General features: G+C 42.0%; 1 protein-coding gene across 2 annotated transcripts in view; it reads right to left on the minus strand.

The window, feature by feature from the left end:
- SGMS2 (sphingomyelin synthase 2) overlaps window positions 1–16,253 on the minus strand; it is a 79,503-nt gene that overhangs the window by 37,071 nt on the left and 26,179 nt on the right. For both annotated transcript variants that reach the window (XM_036409536.2, XM_045589171.1), the window contains exon 2: window positions 10,905–11,013. The gene's annotated coding sequence lies outside the window, so the exon portion shown is untranslated. The remainder of the gene's footprint in view (window positions 1–10,904; window positions 11,014–16,253) is intronic.

The following is a 16,253-nucleotide window of genomic DNA, read 5'->3' on the forward strand; positions in this document are numbered from 1 at the left end:
AAGTGGCAAAAAAGAAGGAACTCTTACCATTTGCAACAGCATGGATGGAACTGGAGAATACTATGCTAAGCGAAATAAGCCAGTTAGAGAAAGGTAAGTATCATATGATCTCACTCATATGTGGAAGCTACTGAACAAAATAAACTGATGAACAAAATAGATCCAGAAACACAGAACCATGAACAGACTGATGAATCTCTGAGGGAACGTAGGGGTAATTATCAAGGAACTTATATGCATAGCCCATGGACACAGACAAAAGTGTGGCAAAGGCTTGGGAGGGATGGCTGCAGGAAGAGGGGATAAACGAAGAAAAACAACAACAACACCCACAGCGGACATCTGTAATACTTTCAACAATAAAGATAATTTAAAAAAAAAAGTACCAACCTTGGAGACCAGTAGATTTGCACAGCCAGAGTGCCCCTGCCGCTTCCTCTGGACACACAGTAAAAACATTCTGAGCCACCTGGGAACACCGGGCATTTCCTTTATAGCTGTGACTCCCAGTCTGAGTCAGCTCACCGCCCCCAGCATTTCCATGTAGTATGTTCACTTTCAGATATGGGCGGGGTGGAGGGCTGGGGGGTGGAAGAATGCTCAAGAGAAGTAGAACAAGGCCAGGGTACGTTAGACCTGAGGGGTGGGCGAAGGGCCACGGCCTTTCCCTGTGTTGTGATAAGAAGTCCGTTACAGTGACGTATCTCGGGAAGACCATGGACATGTCTGCAGGCCCCATCTTGCTTCAACTAGAAGAGCTCTATTTTGCTTTCTATTTTTACCCACAATCTCAGCTGAAATCTGAGTTCCAGGGCCAAAAGGTTTAAAAACAAATGATGTCAATCCAAGGCCCTGAAGCGGACGCTAACAGACCACCATCCTTATCTACACCGAGTGGCCAGATTATTGTGTTCTCTGAACACATAATAATCTGGCCACTCAATGAATTCATGCATGGGTGGAGTCCGGCCAGCCTGGCCAGGGGGAGGGGACATGGGCGGTTGGCTGGCCTGCCTGCTGGTCTAACTCCTGGTCGAGGGGACAATTTGCATATTAACCTTTTATTATATAGGATATACACTGAGTGGCCAGATTATTATGTGTTCAGATATCATCATAATCTGGCCACTCCGTGTATATTTGGCCATAGAGAAACCATGACTAACCCTGGATAAGTCATTTAGCAACCTCAGGTTCCAGTTTCCTCACTAACACAACCCTGTTATAAGATGGCTTTCTAATATATTTTGTCATATTCAAATATATACAGGGTAGGGCCAAGTAGGTTTACAGTTATGGGTACATGAAACACAGAGTTTATTCTTACTATTAATTAGTGTGTTGTTTCCCATATGAACAACTGTAAACCTACATGTGCCCCACCCTGAACTATAACTTTCTAACTCTATAGAAAGAAAGCAAAGATATGTTAGTGATCGCACCAAAGACAGTTAAAGAAAGGTATCTTATTAATGAGTGTACTACAACCATCAGAAGTTCTAGGTATTTCCTCTTAGTGCTCAAAACACTACCATGTGATTGGCTCTAGGATGTGAGAAATCAATTCCCTCAAAGATTTAAAAATTTGGGGTATTTTAATTTAGCTTGATGTAGATAATTGATGGGCAACAGCTCCCTATGATTTCTGACCATGAAATGTCTTTATTAAGACACAGGCTCTTACTCAGACTTTATCACTTGATGAAAATTAAAGCAATCTGTATATTGTATTGTGCATCCACTACCCAAAGTCAAGCCTTCTTCCATCACCATATATTTATCACAGAATTGCACACTTGAAGCCTATATAATCTTATTAACCATTGTCACCCCAAGAAATTTAACTTTTTTATAAAAGGGGAAAAATAAAACAATCTCCTTTGACCTCAGTTTCTTCTGCCTTTCTCGCAATTCTCAAATGAGGGACTATGTTAAATGATCACTCACTTGCATATTACAATAAGAAAACATCGTTTATCTTGTATCTTTATTTCTCATGGTCAGAAATCATGTTGTGGAATAGGCCACATGAAAAGGAAAATAAATTCATGGGAGAATCAGGCATTAGGTTCCATTCACTATTTAGGCATCTGAATGGAGTATATTCATGTCATGCAGAACCTCCTTTCCCACCAGGACTGAGCCAATAAAATAACATACCGTATTAATAAACAGCTCCTCATCTCAGGCTTAAAAAAATAGATTTAAAAAAATCAATAAGGTGGAAGGTAAAAGGTCATATCTCCTAGAATAAGAGATAGCTAATTAGATGCAAGGTAACTAGCTGACAGAAAGTTACTGGGTGAGCTCAGAGGTCAACACCAAAGACTATAAAAGAATAAAGTATTATGTTTTATGATACCAATTGACCATTATATGAATGCAGGTTCAAAATTAGATAATAATATGATACAGATTAGTTTAAACACAAGCTATATTTAAAATACTTGATGTTTAAAAAGGTCTTTTCTGAAATATTTAAAATTGAAAAAAAAAATTTCCCAAATGATCTGAAATTTTAGATCTTGATTTAGAGTTAATCTATTCTGCTAGCATTAATGTTTCAAGACAGACAATTTACACTATCAAAACAAGCCTAGATGTCTCTGGTAATGGATCAGCAATCCTACATTTAAGTTTATTTTTTTTCTGGGTAACAGGCTATTCCAGGTTTAATCCCAGACCTGACACATACTCCTGAGCTATATGACTTCTGAAAAGCAGCTGGTCATATGTTAGAACTCTGAGGCATTACTTATGGCTTCTTCCATTTTTGAATAGAAGTTGTCTGTTCATTATTATTAATACAGCTTTTCATCAGTACAATAAAGATTTCCAATGAAAGATTGAGAATCTAAATTAATGGGGAAACTCTAGGCTCTCTATAAAACAAGCCAAACTTGAAAGCATTTCTCCTAAAGTGATATTCTAAACTCATAGAAAGTCACTCAAGGTATAAGAGTGCATATACAGCATGGATTCTACCTTCAATGCCAAATTCAGTGGAGCACTATGTATTGTGGCTTCGAGGAATGTCACAAAATTTTAGAGTTCAACAAGTTTTTTTCTTACTTTTTACAGAGACCCAAAAGTTAACCTTAAGTCAAGAGGCCATTATTTTGGCAATAAAGAAGTCTCGATAGTTATTGAATAAGATAGTATCATGTACTTATTTTTTTACCACTGACCAGGGCTTTTAATAATTTTGAAATTAACTGTAGTACACAATGCTGAAAACCTTTGGAGAGGTTTCTTCAATGATGCTATAATTATAATTTCTATAATTACAGTTCTCAAAGTCATAAAAGAATAGACAAGTCATTTAAAAGTTCTTACCTGTCTTTGGCTTTTCCTTCATTTCCTCACAATTCTGCCCCCACCACCTAGGGAGTTACCTAGGGCCTTTTGAATTTCCCTGGAGGATATGAGGCAACTGCCCTCAAGGTTTCTGATAAGAGACTGGACTTCCCAAATACTAACGTTAATATGCATAATCACTTTATGGGGTAGGTACCCTTATCAGCACCAGGTGAGGTAAGAGGAAGTGAAACTTAGAAATTCAAGTCCAGCATTCAAGTTCCTAGCTACTATGCTAGATCGATTTTTCAAGAGTTTGGTCTGCTTTATAATTAAAAATGTACTAATATTTTTTTCTACTAAGAGCAGTGGATTTCTCTTCCCCACGAGTCCTCCTGGGAAGAGATTCCAGCCTGCCCGCCTCCAATCTTCCTCCCCATAGTTACCAAGCAGGTTGTAGTCAGCTTGCCCTTCCTTCCAAATATTAGCCAGCCCCACCTACTAACACATGGTTACCGGTTCTAGCTCCTCTGATGCCTTCAGTGGCTGAGAGAATGTTTATCCCACTTTCCAGTGACTTATAAGAGGGGCATTTCCTGGAAATATTGCAGGTGGACATTTCACTGTAATGAGATGTTTAGTGTCTGAGTCAGTCCTGTTGCCTAGAAACCTCTTTGTGTTTGGCAGGAGGAGGATGACTAAGGCACAGGTACAGTCAGACATAAAGCGGATATTTATTAAGCATGACCTGCTCCCGGCCCTTGACTGTTGATTTCATGCTTAACCTTGACACTGTCCTTTCCCATATCACTCCCTGTTAAGAGAGGCTCCTTCGTTTATTTTTAAGACAGGCAAATCCAAAAGGCACTAGAGCTGAAATATATGCTACATTACTGTACTCATTGAATTCTGAAGAAAAGCTTTAAGACAAAAGATCATTACTTGACTTATATATGAAGAGAACTAAAATTATGTGGTGTCATAGAAGTAACCTGCCTATAAAACTCGGTTCTCTCTCATAAATTCAGTTAATATAATACATTCTCAAACAGCACTGAGTCACTACTTTTGACCTCAGTCAAGAAATAACATTTTCAGGCAACTAGAGAGCTGACTCATTTGGCAGGCCACATTCAGGCCAGAAAAACAATGATACACATCTCTCCCCCCCCCCCCCCCCCCCCCTCTCTCTCTTTGAGGGTGGGAAATAATAAGAAGTAATTGATGACCACATCTAAGTAGCTTCAGAATGGAGGGGTGTGTGTATATATACATATATAAATACACATACATACACTAAGTGGCCAAATTATTATGTGTTCAGAGATCACAATAATCTGGCCACTCAGTGTATAAACATATTGCAGCTGGCCAAAGGTCATTTCACCAACTTTTATTTTCAAGCTTAAATTAGCACGCACACCTAAGTCACTGTAGAAGCCAAAAAAACAAACAAACAAAAAAAACAATCTAAAACAAAACACTCTATGCCGAAAATGGTTTGGCTCAGTGGATAGAGCATTGATCTGTGGACTGAAAGGTCCCAGGTTCCATTCCGGTCAAGGGCATGAACATCTCCAGTAGGGGGTGTGCAAGAGGCAGCTGATCAATGTTTCTCTCTCATTGATGTTTCTAGCTCTCTATCCCTCTCTCTTCCTCTCTGTAAAAAAATCAAAATATTAAAAAACAACAACAACAACAACAACAACAAAAAACACTCTAGAATTAAAAAAAAAGCTTGCATTCCATATAAATTCTCCACCAGTTATTGCTATTCCCCTAACATTTTGGGGCTCCACTATTTTTCTTAGTCATTTCTATGTATTAAATATTCAAAGGAGGAAAAGTGGTTTAAACAAAAGCAAGCACATACACACTTATCAGATATTGGAGTTTTCTCTTTGTCCTCCTTTTCACCCATGCCTGCTGAAGACAAAACAGAAAGAACTAAAGGTGTGCCTAAATGTTACCTTATCTTAGTGGGAAAGTCCTACATCCTAAATTTATGTAATGCTTATAGGCTGAAGGATACAAAGTAATATAGAAAAAAAATTTTTCCCCTCATGAACACTATCTATCCTAACACAAGGGTTCCAGTATGCCTGTATTAAATACTACTAAAAGTCTAATAGAGGAACACTTCCAGTCAAGATGGTGGAGTAGGTCAATGCCATCACCACATCAAAATTTAACTGTGGAACGACCATCAGAGGATCGCCTGAAGTCTAACAGAAGTCCTGTAACTAAAGATACTAGATGTACCGATTAATAATGTGAATTTTTTTTTTCAGTAAATGGAGTTACACATATATTGATATATATGTAGTTGATATGTATACAATTTTGTTGTATTGACAACAAGCTTCAAATTTTCATATGTCAAATTTACTGAAGGTGTTAACATCATAGATATTTTTAAGCTTAAAATGCCAAATTTTATGCCAAAAAAAAGAGCATTTTCGAGAAGTTTTAATTACTTTATTTTGAAGAAAAAGTTATCGGATACTTTGGGAAGCTTATGGTGAACATGCTGCATCTCAAGATACTTGTGAACGCTGGTTTAAATGCTTTAAAAGTGATGATTTCAATGTGAAAGACAAAGAACATCCAGGTCAACTAAAAGTTTAAAGACGAACAATTATAAGCATTATTGGATGAAGATGTGTGTCAAATGCAGAAACAACTTGCAGAAAGATTAAACATTGCTCAGCCAACAATTTCTGATAATTTACAAGCAAAGCAATGGGAAAGATTTTAAAGGAAGGAAAAAGGGTGCCACATCAACTGACAAAAGACAAATGAAAAACCAAAAAGTCATCAGTAAAATGTAGCTTCCAAGAGCACAAAAAACTTTTTTGCATTTAATTGTGACTGGTGATGAAAAGTGGATTTACTTTGAGAATCCCAAATGCACAAAATCATGGGTCAAGCATCAACATTGGCTGCAAGGCCAAATCACTTCAGAAAGAAGACAATGCTCTACCTTTGGTGGGATCAGGAAGGTGTGGTGTACTATGAGCTTCCAAAACCAAGTGAAACAGTTAATACTAAGTGCTACCAACAATAAATAATCAGTTTAACTACACTTTGATTGTGAAATGACCAGAATATGCCAAAGACACAGCAAAGTAATTTTGCTTCACGATTACGCACCATCACACACTACAAAACCAGTTAAAGACACATTAAAAGATCTTGCCTGGGAAGTATTAACCCACCGCTGTATTCACCAGACCTTGCTCCTTCAGATTACCACTTGTTCAAACAATGGCACACACACTTTCTGAGAAGCACTTCAAAATGCACGAAGAAATAGAAAATTGGGTCTCTGAATGGTTTGCCTCAAAACAAGAAAAGTTCTATTGAGATGGTATCCACAAGTTACCTGAAAGATGGGGGAAATGTGTAGCTAGTGATGGACGTTACTTTGAATAAAGCATTTTTGATGTTTCTCTTGAAATTATCATGTTTTCTTTGATTATAAAATCCACATTAACCGGTACACCTAGTAGTATACAGAAGCAGCAGCATGGAGACTTGTCGGAGGGGCACTGGTAGGATGGGCAGAGACATGGAACAAGCTAGTCTCACACCAGCGTGTGGTGGTTAAAAATCGGGAGGGAGGCTGCAGAGGTCCTCCTCAAAGGAGCAAGGACCCAGGCCCATACACGGCTCTAGGATCATTTATTTGCAGGTAAGTTTTAGAATCAGAGCAGAATTAGAAATTAGACTGCCTAACTAAAATCCTGTGGCTACAAATCCAAAGGAATTTGAGCAAATGCATTTATCTAACCATCAGATTATAGAAAATTAAAGCAAGAAACTTTTAAGCCTGAATATGAACATTGGAAAGATCAAAGGACCAGTTGTGGACTTGGCACTAAGCATAAAACCCTCAGTACCCGGCAGCCTTCTTGTTGCCTCCATTTGTAGATGTAAATGCTAAGTCACTGCTCAGAAACCTGAGGGATTACACATTTTACAACAGAACACAGACTGCCAACGGTCAGTTAATTGCATGCTTAAATTTTTTGTGTGTCACTCACCACTAACACTGCAGACAGAATATTAAATCTTTGCAACGCTGACTGTGTCAGGGTTCCCAAGACCACTTCCAGTTCAGGATCACTAGGACTGAAACTTAGAGGACCAGCATTTGGTTGCATTCGTGGCTATTATAGCAAAAGGACACAAAGCAACATCAGCAAAGGAAAAAGGCGCGTGGAGCAATGTCCGGAGAAGACCAGCCGCGAGCTTCCAAGGGCCTTTTCCCAGTGGAATCACATAGGGTCAGACTCAACTCCCACTCAATTCCCCAACAGCTGTGACAACACCTGTGAAATGCTATCTGCCAGGTACGCTCATTAGTGACTCAGTGCCTGGGGTTGTTATTGGGCTGGCCACATAGGCACCTGCCAGGCATTTATCCCAATGCCTCCCAGAAGGCAAGCAGATATTCAACATAAATATTATTGTCTGCACAAACAGTTCAGGCACAGAGACATTATGGTAGAAACCCTCCTCAAATCTGAATTCCCAGATGCCAACCAAGGGCCAGCCTTACAAGCAGGCCTGTCTAACTAAGGACAGCAGTCTCAAGCCCGCTGTGGTACCTCATTCTGCACACAGTCCTATTTCAGTTCTCTATATAATACAGGACCAAACCACAGGACAAAGGACTTTCTCCTAGCAGGTCACCTAGGTACATCATGAGCCTGAGAAGCATTTTTATCCTGTGTTTTTAGATTTTAAAATGGAGCATTTTTAACATGAACAAGCATTATTTTAAATTACATAATAGAAGATTTAAGATGGCCTTTAGTAGTCCACCTGTACAATAAAAACAGCCGAATTCTAGTCCTGTTTAGTTTTCTGTGCATTTTCTTCTTTAAAAAAAAAAAAAAAGGACCACTGAAAAATCTAACAAACAGGATTCCTATATTGAAACTCCTGAGCCCATTTAACCTACCGGACTGGCAAAAGTCCAGGCCCTGGACAGTTCCTCTCACAAGCTCCTAGCAGTGCTGAGAATGAGAAAAGCCCCACCTGGGAGGCAATTTGATAACATCGATCAAAAGTATACACAAACCTTATGACTAGTGATTCTACTTTGAAAATTTACACAGATATCATTGCATACATGCAGAATAACCTATGTGCAAAGTTATTTACTGCAGCGTTAAGACTGGCCACAACCCAAATGCCTATCAGTAGGTCACTATTTAAATTGTGGTACATCCATACAATGGACTACTCTGTAATTCCTGAGAAAAACAAAAAAAGGAGGAGGAAGCTCTCTTAGTACTAATGATAAACGCTCCGAGTCTAGAAGGAAGACATACATGGCAGAGAGGTATGTCTTGTTATCTTTTCCTTTATGTTGGGGGTCCATATAAATTCATAGTCACATTTGCTTGTCTGTGCATCGGGAAATGGCAGGATGCATTCCAGGGGTCCTCAAACTTTTAAAAGTGGGGGCCAGATCACGGTCCCTCAGAGAGCTGGAGGGCCGGACTATATGAACTACTAATTCCTACTGTAACACCTCGGCTGTGCTCACTGCCCAAAAAACCTGGCGGGCCGGATCAGACTCCTCTGCGGGCCGCAGTTTGAAGACGCCTGCTAGACACTGACCGTGGGAGCAGGGCGGGGACGGCAGAGGCAGAATTTGGGCAGAATCTGCACACCTGAAAAAAATGTATTAAAATAGTACACTTGACAAGTAATTCCTCTTCTTTTCCTAAGCCCAACCCGGCATCTTATTATTTGTTGTTTTAATAGGTCTCTATATTGTTGCAATGATTAATCTAGAGCATAAGGTTGCATTTATCTTGTTTTCCAAATCAGGTTCTAATAATCTTTTCATCTTGGGTCCGGCTGCCATCTTGAAGGGGGTTCCCCAAGGCAGCTGGGAGTGAGCCACGTTCCCTGCACCTCCCTTCTCTCGCGTACTTGCTGAGGACATCCGGGAGCTTCTTTAAAGCTCCATGAAAGCAAGGAGTTTGTTTTGTTCACTGCCTTGTTCTCAACACTGAAAAAAAGTGCCCAGCACAGAAATCGTTCAGTATGTGTCTGAAGGAAAAATGAATTCTTTTCTTTGCCCAGCTTCAACGGGACAGACACTACCAGACAAAGGCAGAGATATCATTGGGGTCAAACATTTAAAAATGGTTGTCATTCCCAGTATGGGCCTGATATAGGGATTCAAATCCCAGCAACAGTCCTAGAATTATTTTGAATTTTACAGAAGACAAATGAGCCTCTAGAATGTAGTGCTGAACAGTGACTCTTAAATTAAGGTAACCAGACATCCCGCTTTTGGCGGGACAGTCTTGATTTTTAACAATTTGTCCCACATCCCGTGGCATTTTTAAAAAGTCCCGATTTTTGGACTGACATCTGGTCACCTTATCTTAAATGTTCATAAAAATTTATTTTTCATTAATTTGGGATTATAAGGCCCTGGGGTCCATCTTAGCACTGAAGTCTTTTTTTTACCACACTACTTAGTAATGATGAAAAAGAATGGCTATCATAAGACTCAAATGAACTCCAGTCATAAGGGGCTTATACTAATATATGTAGAGGAGAGAAAATGTTTTGCATTAAAAATGCAACTGATATTTTTATTTTCAAGAATAAAATTATCATTGAAATTAAATCCAAATTGGTATAGACAGTGAGTTGACTTGCAAATGTCAATGAAAAAAGAGAAAACCTCCTTCCTCCTTAATGGACATAGAAAGGATGTAATTACCACTCTGTTTTAACCTTAGTTTAAATAACTATAAAGCAGCATAGCTTTGCTAGTAATAATTGCAGTAAAGTTGCTGAATAGCTGCAGAGCTGATTGATGCTTCTTTGAAGATTTTTAGTACCACAAACTTTATTTTTTTAAATACATTTTTACTGATTTCAGAGAGGAAGGGAGAGATAGAAACATCAATGATGAGAATCACTGATGGGCTGCCTCCTGCATACCCCCTACTGGGAATCAAGCCTGAAACTGGGGCATATGCCCCCACCGGGAATCGAACATGACCTCCTGGTTCATAGGTTGATGCTCAACCACTGAGCCACATGACCAAGCACACCAAACTTTTCTTAATGCACAGCCAAGGCAGTTACTGAGTCAAGGGGTCTCTCTGGGGGAATGTTACTTAAGAGGATAATAATGGGGGGAGAGGGTTTCCATGGAAGAACAGCACTCCAGGCTGAGGCGGAGCTGGTTCAAGGGCCCTGAGCAAGAATGAGACAGGTTGCCCTGGCCTGTTTGGCTCAATGGGTAGAGCATCTGCCTGTGGACTGAAGGGTCCCAGGTTCAATTCTGGTTGGGGGCGCATGCCTTGGCTGCGGGCTCGATCCCCGGTGGGGGGCATTCAGGAGGCAACCAATGATTCTCTCATAGTTGAAGTTTCCATCTCTCTCTCCTCTCCCTTCCTCCCTGAAATCAATAAAAATATGTTAAAAAGAAAGAAAAAAAAAAGAATGAGCCAGGTAGGTATAAAAGAATATCTTGGCAGTATCGAAGGACAATTGGGAGGCAGCCAACCTTCCACTGATGCAAATTATATGTATGATACAGGGCCAGGGAGCCCCAAACTTACTGTCTGCAGATGGCACCAAGCGAATCCCACCCTGGTCCTCACAGCAGGTGGCACTGCCTCGCAGCGGATCCTTTCAGCGAAGAGTGGTGTGGGGCAGAGGAGGGTAGCTCTACAAGGTGGAAAAAGTGAGAGGTTAAATAACGATAACGCTCTGCTGTTATGTTTTGTTGGTTTCCTGGGGGTAGAGGTGAAATCAAGAGCTATCTGACATTGCCCCCAGGAAGACGCTGACTCTAACAGGACCAGCATCTCAGGAGGAGAAAAGCAACTTGGCTGTTCATCCCATGGACATCTTACTACACGACAGACCCTATTTGGAGGGGCAGCAGTACCGGCAGGCACAGTCCCTCCCCTCACGAGGCTCACCTTCTGACATGGGAACAAGCCAGCAGATAAAGAAGAAGATTGTGGGAAGCGTCACCTAGAGAAGTCAGTCCAGTAAGACCAGGGCTGATGCGGCTGATTTAGGATCACGCAGTCAAGGGGTCTCTCTGAGGGAATGTTACTTAAGAGGATAAAGGGGGGTGGGGGTGTCGTGGAAGAGCAGCACTCCAGGCTGAGGAGGGAGCTGGTTCAAAGGCCCTGAGCAAGAATGAGCCCAGCAGGTGTAAAAGAATAGAAAGGCGATATGATCACGGAGTAAAGAAAGGCAGAGGGCAGAGGGCAGAGGGCAGAGGGCAGAGGCCAGGCCACCCAGGGCTTTGCAGAGGCAGAGGGACCAGCTACATACAGGGCAAACAGGAGACTACCGGTGTACAATCTGCCGCCCTCAAACCAAATGGTGGAAGATTCCCTTAGAAATACACACCGCTGCTGTGATCGTTTAGTGAGTTCTTAATGTAGACTTTGTTTTTTAGAGCCATTTCAGATCTACAGCAACACTGAGCAGAAAGCACAGAGATTTCTCCTAGTTCCCTGGCCCCTGCACATGCACAGCCCCTCCTTTATCAGCACCCTCCACAGAGTGGTATCTTTGTTATAACTGAGGAACCTACACGGACACAGCATTATTGTCCAGTATCACATAGTTTACTGTACATTAGGGCCCATTCTTGTTGTGTACTTTCTACCAGGTTGGGAAAATTTACAATGACATGTACCTATCATTATGGCATCATACTGAGCAGTTTCACTGTCCTAAAAACCCTATGTGCTCTTGTCTCTTCATCGCCCCCTCTCCTCTTTTAATGGATTTTAAGTAACTAAAGTCTGGCTTGTGGGTGGAAGTAAACAGATGCTGCCAAAGTCCAGGTTTTATAGTTCCTAGAACCACCATATGAATATCCTAAGTGCACAGCCCGAGATCAACACACACACACACACACACACACACAAACACACACACACAACTGATAGTTGATCTATGTATCTATTTTATTGATTTTTTACAGAGAGGAAGGGAGAGGGATAGAGAGTTAGAAACATCGATGAGAGAGAAACATCCCACTGGGGATGTGCCCGCAACCAAGGTACATGCCCTTGATTGGAATCGAACCTGGGACCTTTCAGTCCGCAGGCTGATGCTCTATCCACTGAGCCAAACAAGTTTTGGCGATCTATGTATCTTTTAACCACCTTACAAATTTTGCTAAAAATCTATGTTTAACAATCTTAGGATAAATACCTATCTTCGACCAGACACTGATTTTCTATCGAGATACCATTTTCACCAAAAATATTCAACTGCTGCAAGAGACTCAAGAATGGATGTGTCACTCTTAGGAATATACCCATGGAAAACGCAAACCGACGTCCACACAGAAACCTGTACGAAAACGTTCATGGCAGCATTATTCCCCACAGCCAAGAAGAGGAAACAATCCAATCTGCACCAACTGGTGAGCAGATGTACAAAATGTGGCGCATCTTATCACGGAGAACTCTTTGGCCAGAAAAAGGAATGAAGGGGCGATACATGCTTCAATGTAGGTGAACCCTGGCAACATCAAGGCTAAATGAAAGAAGCCAGTGTCAAAAGACCACACTTACGGGAAAGGTGCAGAACAGATAAATCCACAGAAACAGAAAGTAGATTAGTGGCTGCCAGGTGCTGGGGGTAGCGGGAAATGGAGTGAACGCTAATGGATCTCTTTTTGTGTGTGGGGGGATGCACATGTTCTAAAAGTAGTGGCGGTGCCGAAACCGGTTTGCCTCAGTGGACAGAGTGTCAGCCTGCGGACTGAAAGGTCCCAGGTTCAATTCTCGTCAAGGGCATGTACCTTGGTTGCGGGCACATCCCCAGTAGGGGGTGTGCAAGAGGCAGCTGATCAATTATTCTATCTCATTGATGTTTCTAACTCTTTATCCCTCTCTCCTCTTCTCTCTAAAAAAAATAAATAAATAAATAAAATAAAAATAAAATATATTTTTTTAAAAATAAAAAAATAAATAAAATTAGTGGCAGTGATCGTTACACAACTCTGTAAAACCACTGAATTATCCTCTTTAATAAATTTCTCCTGATCAAAAATGCCACGAGTCAGTGAGGCCCACCACAAGAGGTGAGCAGCGTAGTTTACTATTTCACACACCGGACAGCACTCTCCGTGGGACATGTCTGGCCCGTTGGAGGGATACCCCCCCCCCCGCCCTTGGAGGATTTTTTCCTATTTCACTTGGAACGTGACTCGAGCCGTTCACTCCGCTCTCTCTCGACTTCACTCCCATGCCCCCGATCCTGATCCTGCTCCCAGCCACTGTCATGTTTCCCCTGGATGACAGCCATCTCTTCCTTACCCCACCCCCAAATGTCCACAGCAGTCTTCCTAAAACTCTACTCTCCTGCTTGAAACCCTTCAGAGGTTCCCCACAAGGAAGGCACTTCCTCAGCACGGGGATTCTATTAGGGAGAAGTAGCGTATATTCAGTCAGGTAGTAAATGAACCAAAGGGGCCAGTCATGTGGCCCTCAATAGTGAAGGTGCTCACACAATAGTTTCGGTGTGCCACAGAATGCTAGCAATGTGTGCCAGGAGAAGGAAGAGCTTGAGAATCACCGGCTTAGAGAAATACCTGATAAAGTAAGAACTGGACTAACAAAGAGATTTCTCAAGGAGCCACATCCTCAAGGGCCAGTGCTTTTCGGATACCTACACACACGGCCATATATAGGCACAAGCCCCGAGCATCACACTGGGAGGAGCTGAAGTCAAAAGTAGCTCATAAAACAGAAACATTCTGTTCCTTAGGTAGGAAGCACAATCCAAATAAAAAAGCAGATAGCAGCTCTTGAGCCATAACTTAAGTCTGTGGACGATTATAATTTTTTATGACATCGTATTAATTACGCTAATAATGTTGTCAGCTCACAGATTTTATTCAGTTACATGGCTAAATGTGACTTTCATCTAGTCATATTTAAAGCGTGTGCCCTTGCCTGGCCGGTGTGGCTCAATGGTCAAGCGTCGACCCATGAACAAAGAGGTTGCTGGTTTCAATTCCCACTCAGGGCACATGCCCGGTTGCAGGCTTGATCCCCAATAGGGGGCGTGCAGGAGTCGGTTGATTAATGATTCTCTCTCATCATCGATGCTTCTATCTCTCTCCTCCTCTCCCTTCCTCTCTGAAATCAATAAAAATATATTTTAAAAGAACTTTCTTTAAATATAAAAGGGGATGCATAATAGGACACAAACTTGTGCTTACTAGTCCAAAGATTCTTTTTGTATACATTCTAATGTTGTGTCATGTTTAAAAAGGACCCATTTTTTTAAAAGTGTCACAGACATTCATGATTTATATGAACTTTAAGTATATGTACTATGCATAACTTCAGAAAAGAATAAAGTGAATTATATAACGTATGAAATATGACCGTGCAAAGAACAATGCAGGGTCAGAGAGCCAGAAGTAGAGGCCGGGGTTCCTGACCACATATGGCCGAAAAGAGGCTGCTATTTCTGTGACTGGAGGCTGTCTCCCCCCCCACCCCCCCACCCCCCATCCTGGGATGGAATCCCTGCCGAGGCAGCAAAGCTCAGGGGCTGGGAGCAAGGATTCTGAAAACCAGCATCGCACGCAGCTCCTGGAGGACTCCTGTGCCTCAGATTCCTCATCTATACGTAGGGATAACAGCAGCACTGACTTCAGAGGGTCTTTGAGAGCCCTGGAGGAGTTAGTACTTATACAAAGCTCAGAAACAACACTTGGCATGCAGTATGTTATCCGTGTGAGTCAGCTGACTAAAACAGAGACCAGGCTGGGGGTAACAGGGCGTACTAGTACTCAAGTCTTACAAAACGACTCCTTGGCTCTCAACTCCTTTTTCCAGACTCTGAGAAAGAGTGTGTGCCTGTCCATCCCTGTGCGTGTTGGGAGGGGGAACCGGCTCTTCTTCATGTCGCTCTAATGTGGTCCCTTCAGGTCTGTGCAGAAGAGACAGTGAGCAACAGCACAGACCAGGTAGAGACGCCCATAAGACCTTACATGACAGTTCACTGTGCCCCTCGATACATTCCAGAGCATACGTTTCTAGAGTCTCTTCGGGAAGAAGCCAGGCAATGGGACACACATAAGCAGCTCTGATGACAGGGAAACAACGGCTCCAGAAACCCGCCCTTACTTCCATTTCCCCAGCCCTGCTTCCAACAGGCTGAGGAGAGGCAGCTCCACGTTGGTGGGACAGGCAGGAAGTGACAATAGTACAGCCACGTACCAAGTAAACCGGACGCATTGAAAAGCGATTTCCCGCTCTGGTTGGTTTGGCTCAATGGATGGAGCGTCAGCCTGCGGACTGAAGGGCCCCAGGTTTGATTCCCTTCAAGGGCACATGCCTGGGTTGCGGGTTCGGTCCCCAGTGGGGTGTGTGCCGATCGATGATTCTCTCTCACCATTGATGTTTCTATCTTTCTCTCCCTCTCCCTTCCTCTCTAAAATCAATAAAAAAAATTTTTTTAGAGAAAAAAAGAAAAGCGATTTCCCCCACAAGGATGTGTTTAAGTCTAAAGAACTTGAGAGTCACTATCCGGCGAAGGAACAGCCATAATCATCTCAGGGGGAACAACAGCTCAGAAAAGTACTCCCATTTGTCATAGTTACTTCAGGTTCTACCTAACGGTTAAATGGGGAGCTTCCAAATTGTGGTGAAGGCACATTCTACTGTAAGTTGGAAAACAGATAATTTTTTTTTTTTTTAAAGATTAGTTAGTAGAGAACAAATCGTAGCTAAAAAGGGACCTTCGTTCCTTCGGATGTTCCCGGACTGCATGTGGAGGGCACAATGCAGCGGAACTACCCTGGCTGGTCCACAGGCTGTGGACAAGCTGATGTCCCAGCGATGTGTCCACCTTTTTCATCCCCTCAGCCAAAGTGTGCTGCACTGAAGGCTAATTTTTAAAATAACTTTTCTTCT

This window comes from Pipistrellus kuhlii, unplaced genomic scaffold (genome assembly GCF_014108245.1).
Source record: "Pipistrellus kuhlii isolate mPipKuh1 unplaced genomic scaffold, mPipKuh1.p scaffold_m20_p_1, whole genome shotgun sequence".
NCBI classification, from domain to species: Eukaryota; Metazoa; Chordata; class Mammalia; order Chiroptera; family Vespertilionidae; genus Pipistrellus; species Pipistrellus kuhlii.